At 42.8% G+C, this 19611-nt stretch overlaps 1 protein-coding gene across 2 annotated transcripts in view; it reads right to left on the reverse strand.

The window, feature by feature from the left end:
* The window catches only part of LOC134348689 (inactive dipeptidyl peptidase 10-like), a 927397-nt gene that overhangs the window by 353596 nt on the left and 554190 nt on the right, over positions 1-19611 (reverse strand). The window lies entirely within an intron of this gene.

A 19611-nucleotide genomic window follows, 5' to 3' on the forward strand; every position in this document is an offset into this window, starting at 1 on the left:
AATTACTAATAAAATCAGAAGTGTGTAGTTTTTCAGTTCTTATTCTCAATATTCATGGAATGCATATTACAAAAAAACATCTGAAGTACCTTGACTGAAGCTCAAGATGAGAGCACTAATGGATTCAGTGACAGTAGATATCATTATAATTATTTTAAACATACATCACTGACAGCACTATTGTGCTGGGGATTTGTCACAAGCCTGTGCCTTCTCTCACTTCTGCTAAATGTTGCTGTACCAGCAGCTTGGTTGGCAGTGGAGGGGTTTTGCTGGGTTAAGCAGCATGCATGCTCACTGCTAAGAAGTGGGGGTTAAGGCTGCACCATGCTTCACTTTCACTCGTCTTCCTCAACATCTTCTGTTGGATACGATAAAAGATGCTGTTCTCTTTGCTTGGCTATACAGCACTTCCCAGCGCTGATCTTACAGGCCAGCGACCACTAAGTGTTGCAGTGACGAGGACACCATTCCCTTGCAGCAGAAATGCCAGTAAGTGCAGAGATTGGGTTCCCATCACTGTCGCACTCTACAGGATAGAGGTAATTAGAGTAATATGCATTTTACAGTTTGGTAACTGTAAGTAGCCTGACCCTGTATATTCAGTGATATTTCACTTAATCTACTGAATTAATAATCAAACCTGATCACAGAAATCTACTCCAGGATGGGTGCCACATGCAAAGGTCTTAGGCACATATATGTAGCTAGAGTCCAAAGATTTTTGCACAATACTGTAGTAATTTTACGTATTGCACTGTACTGCTGCCACAAAAAAAAACAAATTTCATGACATATGTGAGTGATGATAAACCTGATTCTGATATGGATCTCTATTGTGGACTGAGAGTGGAAAGGGGGCAGGGAGAGGTGAATTATGATTAGGAAAGGAGAAGGGAGAGAATGGAAGCTGCTTTCTTGCTGCAATGCTGTGTGTAGATGTGCTCAAGAGTTAAGTGCACCGAGTTCCTGTGAGTTCACGTCACGGATAACCTCATCTAGTCCCTTAATATCACCTCCTTGAACAACTCCCTGAAGGACAGTAGGAACAGCTGAAGGGATCATGAGGGTCTCCCTACCAAGCATCAGGGACATTTATCAGGAGCACTGCAAACCCAGGGTCCTTGGTTTTATTAAGGATCCCACTCATCCACCCAGCATCCTTTTTGACATTCTACCATCAGTCCTGGGTATGACTCTAAACTACAACTGGTGATGAAGGTCTGATTATAGACCTTCAGAGCTTTGGGAAAAGTGGAATTACCCCTTAGTCATTCATTGCTCCCAGGGTTGCTCTGACCTGAAACGGTAGCAGCTGCAAGGGTTCCTGCTCAGGATACGAGCCAAGGCCAATGGTAGATCTGGCAGGTTCAGTAACTGACGGAGAAGGCGGATGAGCTAGGACCTCAAATGTCAACGGCAATAGTACAGGCGGATGAACATTTGGGAAGAGATATGGCGATTTCTTCAGTTCTCCCAACAGAAGGTAATAGCAAACCACCGTTGCTAGATACTAGGTTTCCTAGAATCTATTTGCTAAAAAAACCATGGCCAAACTCACAAAATGTATCACACAACAACAGCGTCAAGAGGATCATCAAGTCAATTCTGAAGATGCTTCGCTCAGTAGTGTTCATTCTGGGCGGCAGGGGATCCCTGACCATCATCAAGCTACTGCTCATAAAATTCAAGTAACACAAAAGAAAATTATTGCCACTTGGAATGTAAGAACCCTATATCAAGCAGGAAGATTGGACAATGTGATAAATGAAATGGAAAGACTAAAAATTAACATCATGGGAATTAACAAAGTTCATTGGACAGGTGCTGGAACATGGCAGAATAGAAATAAATCACTAATTTATTCTTGTGGAACATCCCATACTAATGGAGTAGGAATTCTTATGGATGAAAACATGGCATAAAGTGTTTTAGGACATTGGGCAATATCAGAAAGAGTACTCCTTGTTAGATTCAGAGGACAACCATTTGATTTAGCAATTATACAGGTATATGCACCAACAACAGATGGAACAAATGAAGATATAGATAAATTCTATGAAGAGCTTGAACAAGCAAAGGATGGATGCAAATCTCAAGATATTGTCATTGTCATAAAGTAGGACAAGGTGCTGATAGAAATAGCACAGGAAAATTTGGACGAGGGGAAAGAAATGAAAGAGGTGAGAAATGGGTAGAATGGTGCAAGATGAATAATCAAGTCATTATGAATACCTACTTTAAAAACCATCCAAGACGCTTGTGGACCTGGAAAAGTCCAGATCATAGCACCAGAAATCAAACTGACTTTATTACTATAAACCAAAGATTTAGAAATTCAGTGACTCAATGCAAAACATATCCAGGTGCAGACTGTAATAGTGACCATAACCCAGTAATATGTCACGTAAAAGGAAAACTTAAAAAAAAACTAAAGAAGGAAAAACCTGAACAATCTCTTGACTACTCGCAATTAATTGAAGAAAACTTAAGACAAAAATTTATAATTGAAGTAAGGAATAGATTTCGAAGTCTAGAAATAGAATCTGTTGAAGATGATAGCAATCATGTAGAAATGAAGTTTAACTCTCTGAAGGATGCCTTGATAGAATCAGCAAAGGCAGTAATTCCCAAAAAAGAAAAAAGCACAAAGAATAAATGGATGACAGATGAAATCAAAAATCTAATGGAAGAAAGGAGACTGAAAAAAGCAAATCCTATAGAATATAAGTTCGTAGATAAAAAAGTTAAAAGCTTATGTCAAAAAGCCAAAGAATGGTTAAACCAGGAATGTGAACAACTAGAAAGAATCCCTATTATTGATCCAAAAAGGGTACATCAACAAATCAAGAATATCACTGGTAAAAAACTCCTCTGTTCTTCAGGTGGATGTTTGAAAACAAAGGACGGTACCATTATCATGGAAAAAGATGAGATTATACACAGATGTACTGAGTATATTCAGGAATTGTTTTAAGATGATCAAGGTGAAAAACCAGAAATTAAGATAACTGAAGGTCCAAGTATTTTAAAATCTGAAGTTCGTAATGCAATAAGATGAAGAAAAGAAAGGCAGCAGGTCCTGATGAATTAGTAATAGAACAGATTATCGCCCTTGAAGATTATGGAATTGAAAAACTTACTGATTTAATCAACGATATTTATGAGTAGAATAATACCAGAAGAAATGAAAAAAAATCAGTATTTATCACTCTTCCTAAAAAACATGGAGCAATAGAATGTGAATTACATAGGATCTGTCACGGTCATGACCATTAATTCCTCATATTCTCCTAATTCCCTTTTCCCTGTGTTCTCCCAGGCTCCTTGATTGCGGCAAACCTGACTCTCATCTAAACCTGCAGCATAAATACCCTGGCTTTGCGTCCACTCATCACCAGATCGTTGCTTCAGCCAGTGTGGTTGTTCATGTTCTACGCCACTTAGAATTGTGTATTCTAAGTTTTGTTTCCGCGCTATTTGCCTGTGTTAAGTCTGTCTCTCCGTATTAATTGGAGCATTGCATGCCGCCTGTCTGCCTGTTCATCCTTCTGCCTGCTGTTCTCCTCAAGCCACGCTCGCACCCCGGTCTGCATCCCTGCTCTGCCTCGTTCCGCCACCCGCTGACACTCTCCATGGACTCGGTGGTTAAACGCCGTGCTCCCACCGCAGCGACCCGGGTTCAATCCCCGGTCAAGACTCGCTCGCTCCTCGGCTTTCCTCTGCCTAATCCTCGCTCTCCGGCCTTCCCTGCAACCGTTAATAAACACTCTTTAGATTACTGTACCTCCGTGTCAGTGTCCTGCATTTGAGTTCACCTGTTCCACGCAACAGGACCGTAAGTTTAGCGAGTCATATCACTAAGGTACTTCTAAGAATTTTGATGACAAGAGCTAAAAGTAAGATACAAGCTGAAACAGGTAAAGGACAATGTGGTTTAGTGAAAGACAAAGGTACAAGAAACGTGATGTTGATGTTAAGGATACTATCAGAACGAGCTATTCAAGTGCAAAAAGATTTGTTTGTTTGTTTTATCGACTACACAAAAGCATTTGATAAAGTGAAGCGTAATAAGTTATTTGATATATTACGGGAAACTCTAGATCTAGATTTGAAAGACCTCTGCCTAATTTGAAATCTGTACTGGGAACAAACTGCCGCTGTAAGAATAGATGGAGAAGTGAGTCAGTTTACGAAAATCAAGAGAGGCGTTAGACAAGAGTGTGTTTTCTCCCCTGATTTGTTTAATCTGTACAGTCAAACAATGTTACAAAAAATAAGAGACACCTTGGGAATCAAAGTTGGTGGTGAAAATATGACTAATTTCAGATATGCGGATGACACTGTGTTAATTGCAAGTACGGAGGAGGAACTACAAAACTTAATTGATATAGTTCTTGAAGGAAGTGCAAAAATGGGTCTATCTATCAATTGCAAAAAGACAGAATGTATGGTGATATCCAAAAAGGAGAATCCTATCTGCAGGCTGAGAATATTTACGAGAATGAAGAGTATACTGCCCAACACTAAACTAGGCATGACAACCCGCCTCAGAGTGCTGAAATGTTACGCTTATCCAGTTATCTTATACGGATCAGAATGTTGGACAATACATATCTAGTGACACGAGGAAACAAATTGAAGCAGCAGAGATGTGATTTTTGAGGAGGATGCAAAGAATATGATGGACGAAATGAATATTTAACGAGGATGTCATGAACAGAGCAAACACAAAAAGAGAAATAATGCATGACATCATGAAAAGGCAACATAACTTCATTGGACATGTGATTAGGAAAGAGGAGTTAGAATGCACGGTAATTATGGGAAAGATTGAAGGGAAGAAAGCAAAAGGAAGGCAAAGACTAATGATGATGGAGACAGCAGCCAGAGAACTGGAAATGAATACCAGTGAATTGATCTACTTGATCCGAAACAGGACTGTGTGGGCCATGGCAGTCAGAGCTCAAACTGGGCGTGGCACCTGATGATGATGATGACCATCAGGCAGGAGACTCCGATGCATAAAAACAAGAACAGTCAGGATGAGAAACAGTTTCTTCCCCCAGGCCATTAGGCTTCTGAAATCCCTGCTACAATGTATTCAAAGTGTCACTGGTTAATCTGTTCTGTACTTTACAATATTTAATATTAGTACACTTTAGTTTGTGATTTATGTGTGATTCATTTGTAGATTTTATCCTATTATAATGCTCGTATGTTATGTGTGCTCTGTGTACTACTGTGTTTTACATCTTGGTTTGAAGAAACACTGTCTCATTTCTATATACATTATATGATTATACGCATTATATACATGTGTATAGTTAAATGGCAATAAACTTGACGTGACTTGAATGGTGGGGAGGGCTTTACACTGGGCCGCATCTGTTAGCTTTTGTAGGATTTTCCATTCAAGGACATTAGTGTTCCCATAGCAGACTATGATCTAGCCAGTCAATATACTCTACCCCACACATCTATAATGTTTGTCAGAGATTTAGATGTCAATGAGAACAGGTGGCTCTGTCACCCAACAGCTACATTGAGATGATTCATTTTATTATCTGAAGATAGCAGGAGAACGCAAATTTTGCAGCAGGAAGGCATAATGACTGTCCTGTCCTCTTCACATGCCTTGCATGAATTGACAAGCAGATAAACTCCTTCCCCAATTACCACACTGACAAAGACGTTCCAAGTTGACTTTCTTCAATGTAGTAACTGGCGGTAGGGTAAAACTGACAGAAAGAAAAACATACAATCAAAAGGTGTGCAAATTCCCATTATGGTTAAGTACAAGGCAAGCATTAAGTATACAACAAATGATACAAAATAATACACAAGATACTGTATACAAATAAGTTCTGAATATATCATAAAGATAGGCTACTGGTAAGCAAGATGTTGCTACATACAATGTATCTATGCACATTTTCTCATTACAGGTTGGCCCACATGAATATTCCATCTGTATTTTATCTGCACACAAACCATTCAAATATCTCTGATTTGTGGAAATATGCATATTCATCAATAAATAATAAACCCAAAGATTACTTTTAAATACCGACGATGCTTTCAAAGACCTGAACGTCAGGATGATGTCAAATGAAAAGGCACAAGCTCTCCCTCAACTCTACGTGGAGAACTGCCTCGATGCCTGCTGATGATGTCATCAACTAGAGACACAGATCACATGACCTAAATGACTGCTATACAAAACTACCAGCAAAGGGTGCTAAATGACAAATAAAATAACTGACTTAAGGCAACACACTCCCCGCCTGGTATCCCTAGATATCACCATTTAACACTTCCACAGTTTCACCTCTAAATGAGGAAGTCCCTCGTTCCTAGTCCTCAGGGGAGAGCAGCAGGACCCCTTCAGCCACAGGACTGAGTAACAGCTTTGTTCCATCCACTCTGTTGATCTTCACCTCGATCTTACAGACTCTTCCGCCCCTGCTGGGAAATACCTGAGCTATGACTCCTAAAAGCCAGTCACTTCTCTTGGAGTGACAATCCCTCATGAGCACCACAGAATCCTGGTGTGATGTCTGGCCTACTGGACGTCCATTTCCTTCGTAACTGCAAGGTAGACAAGTATTGTTTGCGCCATCTGTCCCAGAAGGTACTGGCGAGGCATTGCACCTGCCGCCACTGTCTTTTGTACAGGTCCTTGCTATCGAACTCACCTGGAGGAATGGGATAAGGGCCACTTTTCTGTGTGCGCAGCGTGGCAGGAGTGAGAATGAATGGATCTTCTGCATCTGTAGACACGGGCACTGGGGGTCTATTGTTCACAATGGCCATCGCCTCAGCCATAATGGTGGTGAGCACTTCATGAGTGAGTCTAGAAGGTTCTGACTGGAGAAGCATTGAGTCCAGGATTTTCTGGGTGATGCCGATCATTCTCTCCCATGCCCTTCCCATATGGGAGGAATGAGGCGGATTGAATGTCCAGGTACAGCATTTTTCTGAGAGATACTTCTTCACCACATCTTCGTCAACATTGGAGGAGATCCCTAGATCTTTGTATGCTCTGATGAAGTTCGTTCCCCAGTCAGAACGGATTTGCTTGACTGGTCCACGGATCGCCAGGAACCTTGTCAGGGCATTAATAAAACTTGATCTGTCCATGGACTCTATGACCTCTTTTTGGTTGCCCATCTTTTACTTTCGGCGTGGCCACCCCTCGTACGGTGCGCAGAGATGGACGAGGGTCCAAATACATCAACACCAACATGTGTGAAAGGTGGTTCCATGCTGAGTCTATCAGGGGGTAAGTCAGCCATTTTCTGGACTTCATATGTCCCCTGAAGCTTATGGCAGGTGATGCACTTGAAGATGAAACTGCTTACACACCTTTTGGCACCCACAGTCCAGTAGCCAGCTGAGCAGACATTGCCCTCAGTAAAATGGCGTCCTTGATGTTGTGACTCCACATGGTAATGTTGCACAAGAGGTAATGTAACATGATGCTCTCTGGGAATGATTAGGGGCCTCTTCCCTTCATGTCCCAACTGGATTCCTGTATACATCCACCGACTCTTAATAGGCCGTCCTCACCAATAATTGGATCTAGCATCTTCAGAGGACTGTCGTTAGGGATATCCCTTTGGGTCCTGATGCATTCCGTTTCTTCAGCATAAGTTTCCTGCTGCACAGATCAAATGATGACATTTTTGCTCCAACTGAGTTCCTCCAGTGTGTATGGTGTCTCACAATGATGCCAACCCCTGCAGCTCCCTGTAGGATCTTCTGAGGTCTTCTTGAAAAGGCATGCAATACGTCTGAGACGAGATATGGCACGAGTAAGAACCCTCCAGGTAGAAGAGCGCTCAAAGCGCTGAGATCCAAGTCAGCTGTGTTGGGTGGTAGAGGTGAGCACTGTCAATTGCGTGCGAATTTCTTTATCTTGTTCTGGGTCCACTAGTTCAAAGACGGAGTGGCAGCCACTTTCCAGAGTGTTGGTATAGTAGGTGCTCACAGTGGCCGGCTTGTGGACATTTCCTAAATAGACGTCGCCGACAACTACCCATCCCAAGTCCAGCTTTTGAGCACAGGGGGAGTCATGTGGCCCATTTGTCTGTTTCCGTACTTCATGGATCCTTACGATGTCTCTTCCAAGCAGGATCATGATGGGAGCCTGAGGGTCAAACTCTCAGATCTTTTGCTCCAGAGGTTTCAGATGAGTATGATGCAGTGCTGCTTCCGGAGTGGAGATTTCAGAGCGATTGTTCGGAATCACGTTACACTCAATCAGTGTTGGTCGAGAGAGAATAACCTGCCCGTCCGTGGATTCCACCTGAAAGCCATGCACTCTTCTGCGTGCTGTCTCAAACAGACCAGCACATGTAAGGAGAATTGTGGCCTTTGATATTAAAAAGGTCAAAGAACTCAGACCTTAGCAATGAGTTCGATTACTCTGATCGTCCAGTATTGCATATAACCGGATTGCTTTTTCCTGCTGACCAGCTGGGTAGACTTTGACACGAGACAAATCTTTGAGCACGATTTTCCAGTGAGGTCTCCCCCTGCAGACCTGTGTACAGCTTGAGGAAACTGTAGCTTCTTCAATATTGTTCCCTTCCGCCCTACCATGCTCACGTGCTGGGGTTTGGGCCTCTGAGGACCAAGGAGCAGGTCCAGGGTGCAGGGCTAAACTGTGTCTCTCGCTTCCACACTCAGCACACTTTATGCTGCTGTCACAATTTTTGGCTCAATGTGCTGATGATGCACAGCATTTGTAGCAGATGCCATGCTGCTTTAAAAAGTCTTTCCTGTTCTCGATGGACTTCTCCCTAAATCCACGGCATTTTTGGAGGGAGTGCAGTTTATTGTGTAAGGGGCATTGCTCAGCAGGATCCACTTCACTCTTGCGTGCTGTGTCAGCCGAAGAGGAGGTGTGTGGAGACACTTCAGTCTCGTGGACTGAGATTGGAGGCCTCTGACTGCCGTACTTAGAAGCTGACTTCCCCATCACTGGAGGGTCAGTACTGCCTGGAATGAGAGAGAAGCTGGGATCATTTCTCATCTTGACTTGCTGACAAATGAACTCCACAAAATAGGCAACGGTGGAAAGGGAACATTAAGCTCTTCCTTGAACTTAAAACCATGCGAGGGCCATCTCTCCTGCAAATTATATGGCGGCTTTTGTACAATGGGGTTGATACCACAGGCTGTGTCTAAGTAGGCGAGTCCCAGCAGGTCCCCATCAGATTTAGCGGCTTCCAGCTCCATTAACAAGTCAGCTAGCTCTCTCAACTTCCTGTGGTCCTTGTTAGAGATCTTAGGGAAGCTATCCGCTCTCCTGAACAGCACATTCTCAATTACCTCTGGCGACCCATAACACTCGTCAAGACTGTTCCAAGCCACTTTGAGCCCTCTTTGTGGGTGATGGACATGCACAGCTCTTATCCTTCTCACGTGTTCAGCTGACTCGGTACCTAGCCACTTCACCAAGAGGTCCATCTCTTCACTGTCTATAAGGTTTAGACCTCGTTTGGCATTCAGGAATGATGCTTTCCAAGCCATGTAACTCTCAGGACGGTCACTAAACTGCAGAAGCCCTGAGAACACAAGTTCATGTCTTGCAAAAAACCTGACAAAGTCTGACATGCTCTGATTATCAGCAGGATTAGCCTTATTTTCATCATGGATGTCCAGTCCCTATATACTTCCATCTCCTATCAGGAAGGTCTCAAAGCCCTCTGCTTCTTTTTGGATTCCAGACCTAACCAGTTCCCCTCTACCACCACTCTGCTCCGTCTAGTGGAATTAGTCCTTACTCTTAATAATTTCTCCTTTGGCTCCTCCCACTTCCTCCAAACTAAAGGTGTAGCTATGGGCACCTGTATGGGTCCTAGCTATGCCTGACTTTTTGTTGGCTTTGTGGAACAATCTATGTTCCATACCTATTCTGGTATCTGTCCCCCACTTCTCCTTCACTACATCGATGACTGCATTGGCGCTGCTTCCTGCACGCATGCTGAGCTCGTTGACTTCATTAACTTTGCCTCCAACTTTCACCCTGCCCTCGAGTTTACCTGGTCCATTTCCGACACCTCCCTCTCCTTTCTAGATCTTTCTGTCTCTATCTCTGGAGACAGCTTATCTACTGATGTCTACTATAAGCTTACTGACTCTCACAGCTATCTGGACTATTCCTCTTCTCACCCTGTCTCTTGCAAAATGCCATCCCCTTCTTGCAATTCCTCCATCTCTGCTGCATCTGCTCTCAGGATGAGGCTTTTCATTCCAGGACGAGGGAGATGTCCTCCTTTTTTAAAGAAAGGGGTTTCCCTTCCTCCACCATCAACTCTGTTCTCAAACGCATCTCCCCCATTTCACGCACATCTGCTCTCACTCCATTTTCCTGCCACGCCACTAGGAATAGGGTTCCCCTGGTCCTCACCTACCACCCCACCAGCCTCCGGGTCCAACATATTATTCTCCGTAACTTCCGCCACCTCCAACGGGATCCCACCACTAAGCACATCTTTCCCTCCCCCCCCCGCCTTTTTGCCTTCCGCAGGGATCGCTCCCTATGCGACCCCCTTGTCCATTCGTTCCCCCCATCCCTCCCCACCGATCTCCCTCCTGGCACTTATCCTTGTAAGCGGAACAAGTGTTACACATACCCTTACACTTCCTCCCTCACCACCATTCAGGGCCCCAGACAGTCCTTCCAGGTGAGGTGACACTTCACCTGTGAGTTGGCTGGGGTGATGTACTGCGTCCAGTGCTCCCGATGTGGCCTTTTATATATTGGCGAGACCCGACGCAGACTGGGAGATGATTTCACTGAACACCTACGCTCTGTCTGCCAGAGAAAGCAGGATCTCCCAGTGGCCACACATTTTAATTCCACGTCCCATTCCCATTCTGATATGTCTATCCATGGCCTCCTCTACTGTAAAGATGAAGCCACACTCAGATTGGAGGAACAACATCTTATATTCCGTCTGGGTAGCCTCCAACCTGATGGCATGAACATTGACTTCTTAAACTTCCGCTAATGCCCCACCTCCCCCTCGTACCCCATCCGTTATTTATTTATATACACACATTCTTTCTCTCACTCTCCTTTTTCTCCCTCTGTCCCTCTCACTGTACCCTTTGCCCATCCTCTGAGTTTTCCCCCCTCCTCCTTTTCTTTCTCCCTGGACCTCCTGTCCCATGATCCTCTCATATCCCTTTTGCCAATCACCTGTCCAGCTCTTGGCTCCATCCCTCCCCCTCCTGTCTTCTCCTATCATTTTGGATCTCCCCCTCCCCCTCCCACTTTCAAATCTCTTACTAACTCTTCCTTCAGTTAGTCCTGACGAAGGGTCTCGGCCCGAAACGTCGACTGTACCTCTTCCTATAGATGCTGCCTGGCCTGCTGCGTTCACCAGAAACTTTGATGTGTGTTGATACTGTATACAAATGTTCCGAATATATCATGAAGATAGACTACTGGTAAGCAAGATGTTGCTACATACAATGTATCTTATGCACATTTTTTCACTGCAAGTTAGCCAGAACATGTGGCCTGCATGAATATTCCATCTGTATTTTATCTGCACACAAACCTTTCAAATATCTCTGATTTGTGGAAATATGCATATACGTCAATAAATAATAAACCCAAAGATTACTATTACATACCGACGATGCTTTCAAAGACCTGAACGTCAGGAAGATGTTGAATGAAAAGGCACAAGCTCTCCCTCAACTCTACATGGAGAACTGACTCGATGCCTACTGATGATGTCATCAACTAGCGACCCAGATCACATGACCTAAATGCCTGCTATACAAAACTACCAGCAAAAGGTGCTAAATGACAAGTAAAATAACTGGCTTAAGGCTACATAATGACATTTTGCATCACATCACTTGCTGATATGAGAATACTCTGAACATTAGTACATGAAATGCAGGTACTGAATATGAAAACGTCTCAGATGTATTTATTAATAACCTATAAAATCTACTTGGACAGGTACACGGATAGGAATGGGTTAGAGCAGGTGTTCTCAACCTCAGGTCCATGGACCCCTTGGTTAATGGTAGGGGACTATGCCATAAAAAAAGGTTGGGAACGCCTGGTTTAGAGGGATGTGGGCCATGGACAAATGAGACTGGAATCTTGGAACAGTGTGGACCACTTAGACCCAAAGGCCGTATTTCCACGCTGTATGACTTAATGAGGAGTCACAGAGTCACAAAGATGTACAGCACAGAAACAGACCCTTCAGCCCATCCAATCTTGCCAACCATTTAAACCGGCTACTTCCATCGACCTGCACCAGGACCTTAAATCTCCATACCCCTACCATCCACGTACCTATCCAAACTTCTCTTGAACGTTAAAATCCAGTTTGATTGTACCACCTGCATTGGCAGCTTGTTCCGCACTCTCACGACCCTCAGAGCAAAGAAGTTTCTTCTCATGTTCCCTTTAAACTTCCCACCTTTTACTCTTAACCCATGACCTCTGGTTGTAGCCCCACCCAACATCAGTGGAAATAGCCTGTTTGCATTTACCCTATCTCAACCCCTCACAATTCTGTATACCTCTCTCAGATCTGCTCTCAATCTTTTACATTTCAAGGAATAAAGTCCTAACATATTCGAACTTTCCTTATAACTCAGGTCCTCCAGTCCTGGTTGCATGAAATGTGATACAGTGCTTGCAAAGCAATGTGTGTCATGGACTGCACTTTGGACTTTAGCATATTTGCAGTCTTGGAAAACAGGATTTCTCCATTCCGTGCTTTCCTGCTGCGATGCAGAGATAATGGATTCAACTGCTTTCCTGTAAAGAGTGCCAATTCTGGGCAAGCACGTGTTCAGACATGGTGGTCTCAACCTCTCCTCTATGAAAAACATTAAGGTTCAGGGTTTTTTCCCTTTTAGCAGTAAAAGCAGTGTTCATAGATAAGTGTGATTATATGGTTTCCTGCAGCTGAGGAACAAAGTGCCCTGCTATTTATAATGGTTAAGCATTTTATTACCTTGTTAAAATGATTTGAAGTATAAAAGCATTTCAGCCACCAATCTAGGTACGGAATCCAAATACATCAAAGTTATTTCTCCTGAAGAGGATCTCAGCCCAAAATATCTACTGTTCTACTTATTTCCATAGATATTGCCTGACCTGTTGAGTTCCTCCAGCATTTTATGTGTGCTGTTTTGGATTTCCAGCATCTGTAGAATCTCTCATCTTTAAAAGTTATTTCCCACCCACTCATTTTGTAAAATCTTCTTCACAAATATCTGGGGTTGTGTCTTAATTGAGCTGGGAACCATACCCTGATGTAATTCTCCCTGTGGAATTATATTCCATGAACAATATGTCAGACTTCTCCATTTTGAGCTCTGGGACATCCTGCTGAGTGGGAGAACAACAGGGTACTGTACAGTTGCATAACACCGTTACGGTGCCAGTGGTGCCACTGTCGGTAAGCAATTCTCCCTGTGACCACATGGGTTTCCTCTGGCTGTTCTAGTTTCCTTCCACCGGTTAGCCAATGCACACAGGGATTTCCAACCCCTTTTATGCATGGACCCCCACTATTAACAGAGGGGTTCATGGACCCCAGGTTGTGAGTCTAGGTTAGTAGGTTAATTGGTCACATGGGTGTAATTGGGTGGCGAGGGCTCATTGAGCTGGAAGGGCCTTTTGTCATGGTGTACCTCTAAATAAAAATAGTACATGGTGCGAAGGATATCGCCCTGGGTATCATTGACATTTACTCCAGAACTCAATAAATCATCTGGCATTAGGGAAATATGGAAATATTTACCATATCTGAATCTGAATATGTTTGACTGTTCCCCTCAACCCCAAAAGCAGCTGATAAATGTGCTCTTCCTTAGTGAAAATAAGAAGCACACAACATGTACTTCGGTTGAGGGGTAGGTGGATTTAATCTCCATTACAGAGTTGATTTTGCAATGCCACGAATAGCTGGTCAAACTCTGAAAAACACAGCTATTGACATAGGTGATTCTGAGGTCTCAGTTGCTCAGGATTGACTGTAGATGTTGTGTCCTAGCTGGCTAGATATGCAAAGCCTGGGCAGTACAATATGGAGAGTAAGCTGTTGCCCATGTAGCAAGCTCCCCGTCTCCATGTACCTGATGAATCCAAAGGAACGGCAGAGACGGATACAATTTGGCACCCCTGCGTTGCAGGAGTTGCTAATCAACGTCGAGCACAACGTAGAACTGCTTGAGGTACTCCAGCTCCAGAATTTTTTTTCGGGGTTTACCACTGAAGCTTTCCAGGAGTGGGTACAGCTGCAAGGCAGCAGAGGTTTGAGGTCAGAGTTTTCCTTCTCCTATCATGGCTGATGAGTCCCATCTGGACAAAGTGACTGTTTTTAAAGCACCACAGACCTGCCTTTGCCCTTTCTCTTGTCAGTAGAAGCTGTTCCGCTGGGCTTAGCAGCTAAGCCATTATGTGAAGGCCAGGAGCTGGACTTGGTTGTCAGAGGCTATTTGAGATAAACCCCATTGAGAGCATTAAATAGTTAGATGGAACTTATCCGACAACCTCCCCAGCTATAACAACCTTGAGGCAGGAGACAATCAAGAAATGAACCTGACTGGTCCTCATTCTCATCAACGTACTTGTGCAAGATGAATCTGCCACAGAGGTAGAAATGGCCAGCGCACAGTCCTTGCGAGGTTTTTAGCGTGTGAACAACATTCTTTGTGTTGTGCGGTACCATCATTCTGCTAACCAGTACTGTAGAATCTTACAAATGTCTCCAGGTAATTGTTATCTCAGTGGGTAACTTCAATAAACAGTTCAGTGTTGTTCAGGCTCTGACATTTTGTACTTTAGGAATGATTGTCACAGCTAACAGGCAGTAAGCACATGAATATTTAAGATATTCATGAATAATTCAGAAGTAGTTTGAAAGAAAACAGCATTATCTCCAAAACATAATATATCCACAATGTAATACACTATGTTGCTTTGCAAAGCAGCGGAATAGCATATTATAGTTTATCATTTAATATGGGGAGGGCCTAATTGATCTCCATCATCAGGAAGTTGCTCTCTTATACTAGAAGGTTTTTTATTGGGAAAAGTGCTTTAAAACAATACTGCTATTACACAACTCGTAATCTGCCCAAGTTTCTTCAGAACATATTATTGTGCATTCAATGTTCAAAGTAAATTTATTATCAAAGTACATTTATGTCACCATATACAACCCTACAATTTGTTTTCTTGTCAGCATACTCAATAAATCCAATAACCATAACAGAATTAATGAAAGACGGCACAAACAGGCAGACATCCAGTGTACAAAAGACAACAAACTGTGCAATTACAAAAAGAAAGAATAAAGAAATAATAATAATAAATAAACAAGCAATAAATAAGGAGAGCATGAGATGAAGGGCCCTTGAAAGTGAGTCTATTGGTAGTGGGAATAGGTCACTAATGCAATGAGTGAAGTTGAATGAATTTATCCTGTCTGGTTCAAGAGCCTGATGGTTGAGGGGTAATAGCTATTCCTGAACCAGGTGGTAAGAGTCCTGGACATTTGTACTTTCTTCCTGATGGCAGTAGCGTGAAGAGAGCACGACCTGAATGTTGGGGTCCTGTCCCTGATGATGGTCTAAAGACATTATTATCCCTACCTGTATATAGTGGATTTGGCAGTGTAATGGAGGATTGAGACCTTTTATCTGTATTGTTCTGGAAAAGTCTAGGCATCGGCTGTCCACTTGCATCCTTAGATGCTGCCTGATCTTCTGAGATCCTTTAACATCTTGTGTGTTGGGCCAGATTCCAGTATTGGCAGTCTCTGGTGTTTGAAAAGTTACCATTCTAGATCTGCAGTCTGTAAAAGACAATTTGTCCCGACATTTGATAGACAACTGGAATAACTCACATACTGAGTGGATCTTGCTGGAACCACCCCTCTGCCTATAATCACACTTATCTGGGGTTGATGCAAATAGACATCTTCATTGGATTGGCCCAAAGAATTTCAGAGTTCAGAACATTAGCTTTACAACCTGATAGCTAACATTTCTTTTGGAAGTTAACAGAGGTGACCCTTATTCATTTTGCTTGCTTGGGAGCGTGCATTCTCAGCTAAGACTTTGTCTGGGTTGTAGTTATTTACCAATGGGTGTCACAAAGATGAGAAAGATAGAAAGATAATTGTATTTAGAGAGAGGGGCAGAAAGAGAGAGAAAGGGAGAGAGGTAAAGAGAGAAAGAGAGGTTGAGAGGGAGAGAGGTAGAAAGAGGCTGAGAGAGACGTTGGGTGAAAGAAGGATTAGAAGAGAGGTTGAAAGAGAGAGAACTAGAGAGGCTGAGAGTTTGATTTTGAGAGAGAAAGAGGTTGAGAGAGATTTCGAGAGAGGGATTTTGAGAGAGATAGTGTGACAGTGTGAGTAAGTACATGTATGATTGTGTGTGTGTGTGTGTGTGTGTGTGTGTGTGCGCATGTGCATGTGAGGGAGAGAGAGAGAACTTTGAAAGAACATTGTTGTAACTTGAAATAATCTTTACTCCATGGTTATGTTCAGAAATAGATGAACAAATGCCCCGAAGTTTAATTGCAAACTTAAAATTAAAGTTTTGTAGTCCAAAAATTAAGTTGTGATGTGATGTTTCTGTAAAGCACTAGAACGACATTATTATTATTGCATTCGATTCAGGTCAGGTACCTGTGAAAAGATAGGAGAATATTGAAAATATTAAAAGAGCAATCAAGATGATTCCAGGTTTTCTTTCGCAGAATTGTGAGTGAAGGCTTAGAGAACTCAACTCAATTAACAAAAATAGATTGAAGTGGGGATTTTATTTAAATGAATAAGCCATGTTTGGAACTGATAAGATAGGAAGGAAAGTACTTTAGGAGTATCCAGAAAAAAAAAGCAAGTCAATCTCTTTATAAGCTTAGGATACCGTGGATTTAAAGGAGCATAAGATGTACCTCTTTCAAGCTTAATAAATCTGTACAAATAGAATGAACTCTCATTTAGTCCCCAGGAATTTTAAAATAGTATTTTGCATTTTTTTTTTACCAAATCCCTCTCAGTCAGGATAAATTGGACAACAGACAGAAATATCGAAACCTTTCAAGTTGAAGCACCAACTAGAAGTCTGTCTCGGGAAATGTAAAGACGTTTAACCCAAAAACAGGGCTGTGGAGAATTCAGCAATGAACCTTTTCTTTAATAATAAACTACAAAATAACAAGCCATGAGAGGCCACAAAACAAGAGGGAACAGGTACTAAACACTACAGGCAACAAGGTGACAGAAGACTTGGAGCATCTGGATGATGCCGGCTGGCTCATATGAGTGAACAAGGGCTGCGGATGAGAGCTGGGTTTAAGTAGGCTGCAGGCTTTGAGTTGGAAACAAGTGGTAGGTGATTCCTGTTAGTTGGATGGAGACCCAGAGGTGCCTGAGTGTGCAGGCCTGATACTATGGGATAATTTTGCACTCTTCCTCAATTTATTTACTGGAACTAAGATATTCAATATTAAGAGAAGAATTTCCCCCTACTATCTCAGTTGTAGTACTTACAGGAACAGGATTTCTGACTCTGCCAGAGTTTTTATGTTCTGTGTTTTCCCAAAGTCGCATGCAATTCAAGTCTGATAATGCAGATTTATTGATTCTGTTGCTTGTCCAAAGCAGGAAATACTGTCAGTCTGCTATCCAAGAGCAAGCATATTTAAAGCTTGTGGAGATTTAAGAGGTAATGGTGGCTTGAGATGTGGAGAGGTTGGGAGTCGTTCTGATGTATCCGGGCTAAGTTAGAAGGTGTAGGGAAATGATGGTGGATAGGAGGGAGATCATCTGAGATAGTGATTGTGATAAATGTTTCAAAGTCAGTGGGATTTTGATGACAGAGTCATATAGTATAAAAACAGGCTCGTGAGCTCAAATGACCCACGCTGACGCTATGGAAAAAGGTAAACAGTCATTGTGTCAGACCGAGACCCTTTATCAGGACTCATGAAGGGTCTGAAACATCGACTGTTCATTCATTTCCATAGATGCTGCCTGACCTGCTGGGTTCCTCCAGCATTTTGTGTGTGTAGCTCTGGGTTTCCAGCATCTGCAGACTTGCTCGTGCAAATGACCCATGCTGACTGTGATCCCTATATGTTAATCCCACTTGCCTGCTTTAAGACTGTGTCCTTTCCTATCTGCATACCTGTCCTAATGCCTTTTATGAACTCCAAGACGCCACAGTAGCGAAGCAGTTGGCATGCCGCTATTAGAGCTTGGGTGTTATGGAGCTCGAAGTTCAATTCTGGCATCGTTCTCGAAGGAGTTTCTATATATCCTCCCAGTGGAATGCGTCTTGAAGGAGTTTCTACATATTAATAAAGATGCTGTCTTTTATGTAGATCTAATATCATCTGAAAATTACATCATCATCATTATGTGCTGTGTCATACGACAGTAGGTGATCATGCTCTTTCCATGAACATGGTTGTTCTTGGCACATTTTTCTGCAGAAGTGGTTTTCTAGTGCCTTCTCCTGGGCGGTGTCTTTACAAATCGGGTGACCCCAGCCGTTATCAATAATCTTCAGAGATTGTCTGCCGGGTGTCATAACCAAGATTTGTGATATGCACCAGCTGCTCATACGACCACCTGCTACCTGCTCCCATGGCTTCATGTGACCCTGATCGGGGGGCTAAGCTGGTACCTACACCTTGCCCAAGGGTGACCTGCAGGCTAACAGAGGGAAAGAGCACCTTATGCCTCCTTTGGTAGGGACGTATCTCCACCTCACCATCCAGGAAAATTACGGGTGCTACTAATAAGTTCCGAGCTCTGTGGCAAAATACAGACTGCAATTTTTCAAGATAACCTTCAACAACAAATAACATTGAAACAGTCAATAGTAATCTAAAATATATTTGAAAGGATTAAACATTCAAAATGTTGTGGGAAGTAATTTTTCAATTTTCTGATATTTATGTGCATTAATGCCTTCTGTGACATTTTCAGTGAACTGTTTTGCTGACGTTCAGCCGCAGTTGTTGAAACAGTGCACAGACTGCAGCAAGGAGGAAAAGATAAGCAAAAGACATGTCACACATGACGCAGACCCACCAGCAAATTCTCAAGTGGTTCCATTTTGGCTGAAAAAATTTATATTTGGAACAGTGGTTACTCACAGGATAATTAGAGTCACAGAGTCATAGAACACGACAGCACAGAAACAGGCCCTTCAGCCCATCTAGTTCATGCCAAATTATTAATCTGCCTAGTCCCATTGAACTGCACCCAGCCTGCAGCCTTCCATGCCCCTCCAATCCATGTTGCTATCCAAATTTATCTTAAATGTTGAAATCGAACCTGCTTCCACCATTTCCACTAGCACTTTATTCCACACTCTCACCACCTGTGATGTGCATATGACTCTGTCCCAATCCTCAAATGGATTTGTTTTCTCGCTTTGAAAATAACCTTCCATGGGTTGTACCTGGACTTCTTGTATAGTTCTGGATCTCCGGCATTGAATGCCATACATGTAGCTCTCAGCAGCCGACAAATTTCCTGGTTCATCCACGGTTTTGGTACGTCCAGCATCTTCTCGAAAGTGCACACCCAT

This window comes from Mobula hypostoma, chromosome 6 (assembly GCF_963921235.1).
Source record: "Mobula hypostoma chromosome 6, sMobHyp1.1, whole genome shotgun sequence".
NCBI lineage: Eukaryota > Metazoa > Chordata > Chondrichthyes > Myliobatiformes > Myliobatidae > Mobula > Mobula hypostoma.